Genomic DNA, 4,367 nt, shown 5'->3' with positions numbered 1-4,367 from the left:
TTGATTATTGGGATAATTCAAGTTAATGTTCTAAAGACTATGTCCATAATACTGTTGTCCTTTGACACTGCTTTTATCTATTTGTTGATTTACCCGGTATACGTTGATTTTAAATATTGTTTATCATGACATCCCGATCTTGTCCGATGGAGTTAGAAACTTCAACAGGATTGTAAACATGTGCGTGAAGACCAATTGGCCTCAAAAACTATTATCTTCGTCTTTTTGAAGGTCTTTATATCCATTCTGTAAAACAAACAAACTCAATTTTCTCAGAAAAGTTTGTTTATTTTTATTCACTGAGTTTTTCATTGATTATGATAATTATTTATTCATATTCATCTTCATCTACTGAAGGACTTCTTCTGACAACTTAAAGTACACATCTAATTCACATTTTACAATGCGAAGAAGTCCTAGGAAATGGTATTGTGTCCCTGATATTTTTCACGCCAAGGATGAACTGGAGGTATCGTTTCAAATCCCATCCCAAATCCACCATGGGGCACTGTGCCATATTTTCTTAAGTCAAGGTACCTACAAATACAACAATTGAAGGAAAATGAAAGTTCGACAAATTCGATGAGTAGATTTTTGAAACCATCAAACCCGTTTAATATTCGAAACCACGTCAAGCTCTAAATTCTACGAATGTTTCCTTTAAAAACTTGCCAACTTCAAGTCTGTGAAATTTTCATTAGATATATCATGAAATTCGAGATTCCCAAAAAGTCAAGTAATAATTATCTGCGTTAAATAGGGCTTATCTGTTTCATCATAGGCATGGTCACTTCACTATTCTAATATTTAGTCTGGTCTATAGTAATGTGACCATATTTATTAATTTATTCAAGCAAGATTTACAGTTGACACAATATTTGTCTATTGAGGATCTGTTGTGTCTCAATGTCTGCGTGTATTCCTCAATAATCTCCTATTTACACTAGTCTCATTAGGTCACCTGAGTTTTCAAAAATATTTATTTCTCAAGAAATTATGCAACCTAGTTTAAAATAAGACTTTTGTTTGGTCAACTTGCAGTTGAAATGTCGAACACAATCGTCTGTTGATGTAAAAAAATTTATTTTTAAATGTTTCACTTCATTCATCTTTAAGGCAAATGTATTGTACGTAATCATTAACAGATCATTGCATGTTTCTTGAAATTGCAATAATTGTGCATTTAAATAAATAATCACTTTACCATAAAATTGGTAACATGTTAAAATTGAAAAGCCAAACGATGCAAATATGTTTGCATATATCACCAATCAGCATAAAAAATAAATGTGCTAGAAGTAATAACCAGCAAACTTGCTTTAGTTAAATAACAATTTTAATTCAAAAGGCTTACTTTTTACAAAAATTATTTGATTAAATAACTATTAACGATAAATATTATAAACGAACTCAGCCATATTTTTTATAATGACGCGTGAAGGACACTGAGTAACCTTTTATGTTCAACATGAATCAAATGTTAGCCTTGACAGATATTTGCCAATAATTTTTCAGTATGCTCAACTTGTTTAAGGATCTAAAGACTTTTATCTATTCAACACCATGGTCTTAACCAAATCATCTAAATTCACTTGATGGCCTAATTGGGGCAGTCCAGCCTATGTCACCTGGTATTTTAATTTTAAATTTCAGTAAAACACATTTTGGAGGTATCTTTCAAAAATGGAAAATCTTCTTCATTTTTTCAAGTCAATAAAAGTAAACAGTGAGGTCAATTACTATGTCAAAATAAAAATACATTTCATAGTAAAGATTGAAAGATTTTTAAATTATAACTCGTTTTTAATTTCAAAGTACAAGTCTAAATTTTACAATTGTCATGTGATTAAAAATTAATATGTCTAAATATCTTCAATGCTGCCATTCATGAAATTAATTTTTCCCCCTGTTAAAATTATGTGCATTTTATACTGGCAATTTTATTGTTAACATAGTTATGTCACAATTCTTTAACTAGAAGTTTAAACAGTTATTATTTTTAATGAAAATAAACACGTTTTTTGTAATAAATAATTATTTCTATTGATTGTTTTGTATTTATGGTCATTTTTATCCTCCAAATCCATTTGTTAGTCAACATGTTTATCAACAATGACAAGACCGAAATTATTGCACAAGTGATCATTTCCATATAATTGACGATTGTCCAATTCCATCCTATTGGTAAATGGTGGTTTAATGGTAATCCAATTTACCATAAATCAGGACTATGTTAATTATCATAATTTGAAGATCTATTATATTTGAAATTGTAATTTTACCATTAAACACTTTACTAAATCCTGGCATCTTGCTAAATAATTAATTTTGGCCTAATTAGGGGCGTGGGTCAAGTAGGGGGATTAGTCGATAGGGTGAAAAAAAAAGTTAGGGGCAAAAAATCGTTCTTAATTTACTCACTAGGAATGATATTTAAAAGCAATGGAAAATTATTCATATCTAGCTTTGTACAATTTTGGTTTTAAACATTTTTACAAAGACAAATTTGAATTTTAGGGGATTTTCATGGTAGTTCTTTTTCCCAAAATACTGAAACTTGGTTAAGCATATTTTGAACTTAGTTAAAATTATTAAGGTCCTGCCTGAGATTGCATTTTAATATTAACATTAGACCTATCCACATTGGTTCTGGCCGACCCCCATATTGGGTTTTTTCCCCTAGTGACCACATGAGGGAAACGTTCCATTTTACTTATCTGAGCATTTGAAAATAACAATTTGAAACTGAAAATGGGCCTGAGATTGCATTTAATTAATATCATATCCACATTGGTTCTGCGCCGACCCCCTGGGCGCAGAGGGACGGGGCTAAACAAGGGTCAAATAGGCTAAAACTTCAAAAATCTTCTTCTGAAATTCTGGAAATGGTAGAAACAAATACTTTTCATAAATAGAAAGGTCTTAAGGTCCTTTACAAAAATTGTGAATTATATGACCCTGAGGTCTCACATTTCCCCCTGGGGAGGGGGTCAATGTTTACTATAGTTTTATATATGGAAAACACATTTATGAGCATTTTTTGCTCAATTTTCATTTGAAACGAGTCAAACTTGGTTAGAAATTATTAGCCTGAGATAGCATTTTAATATCATATCCATATTGGTCCAGGCCGACCCCCTGGTGGCAGAGGGGCGGGGCCAAAAAAGGTCAAATATGCTAAAACACATTTTTTATAATTTATTTATTTTAAGCATACTCAACAAGCTTCCAGCAGTGATATTTAATTTTTGAACGAATTAAATACAACATTGAAAGAATAACAAACAGAAATGACCCTATTTTTCTAGTAAAAAAGGGGGTTACTTTAAAGTATATATTTTGAATTTTTATTTTTTTCACTTTCCACCTAAAGCTTGATGCTTATTGGCACAGCCTCTTAAAAAGTACATTATATAATGTATAAATTGTTAATATGTAATCGACTTTATAAAAAATATCTGTATTAGATTTGTTGTGTTTATTTCAGAGAAATAACAAAGGGCATGAATGGTGTTGCGGAGATCTGAAATTTCTCTACCAAGTTACAAGGGAGTAATTTCAAAGAATCAACTGTTTCAAAACCATAAGTAAGTAACATTTTCTGTGTGTTTTTTATAGCTAAATAATATAGTTTACGAAATTCATTATTTCTGCTTTAACACTCGTGTATACAGAATAAAAACGCATATTCATTTTGCAGAAAGCCTTTGTGGTTAGTGTGGAACCATATTAATTCATAAAAGCAACATAATTAGATCTATTATATGCAAGTATACGTACTGTATGAATGTTTTAGCAAATAATCACCAATATTCCTCAAAAATCTGCAAACCATGAAAGAAAGATTCTATAAACATTCCATGCTACACAGTATACTATCCTAATAACCCGATACTCACCAGCTAAGTTGTTCCTCTTGGCCAATAGCCTTCAGTTTATGTTCTAGTTCGTGATATCTGTGTTCCCTGAGAGTGCCACCAAACAGTTCCCCGACTTCTGGCACCAGTAAGTCAACAGCACCAGCCTGGGTAAAGTATTGGTTGATAGATTTCTAAAACTACAGATCAACTTCATGCATAGAGTTAGATGGATGATAATAATTATTATTATTAAAAATTTTATAGCACTTTATTAATAATATTTTTTGTAAAATACACAACCTCAAAAATGATCACCTGTAGTGATACATAATCAGATTTCCTTAATTCAAAGTTTTCTTACCTATCTCTATTATTCGTTTGAAAATGTATACCCGTGGTAATCAAAAGTTATGGAGTCTGATTCATTTGTTCAGTGGAAGAAACTTTTTATGATAGCAGTATATTGAAATAAATTTTGTTGCAATATTGCAAAAAAAAAAGATCAAA

At 30.8% G+C, this 4,367-nt stretch overlaps 1 long non-coding RNA gene across 1 annotated transcript; it reads right to left on the bottom strand.

The window, feature by feature from the left end:
- Positions 1–277: 277 nt before the first annotated feature.
- LOC138312982 (uncharacterized) lies at positions 278–4,260 on the bottom strand. Its single transcript, XR_011207112.1, has 2 exons — positions 3,900–4,260; positions 278–537 (listed from the first exon to the last, which is right to left on the bottom strand). It is a non-coding gene; the product is annotated as an uncharacterized lncRNA (long non-coding RNA).
- Positions 4,261–4,367: the final 107 nt, after the last annotated feature.

The sequence above is a fragment of the Argopecten irradians genome, unplaced genomic scaffold (assembly GCF_041381155.1).
Source record: "Argopecten irradians isolate NY unplaced genomic scaffold, Ai_NY scaffold_0550, whole genome shotgun sequence".
Classification (NCBI taxonomy): Eukaryota; Metazoa; Mollusca; class Bivalvia; order Pectinida; family Pectinidae; genus Argopecten; species Argopecten irradians.
This window is presented reverse-complemented; position numbering and strand designations above follow the sequence as displayed.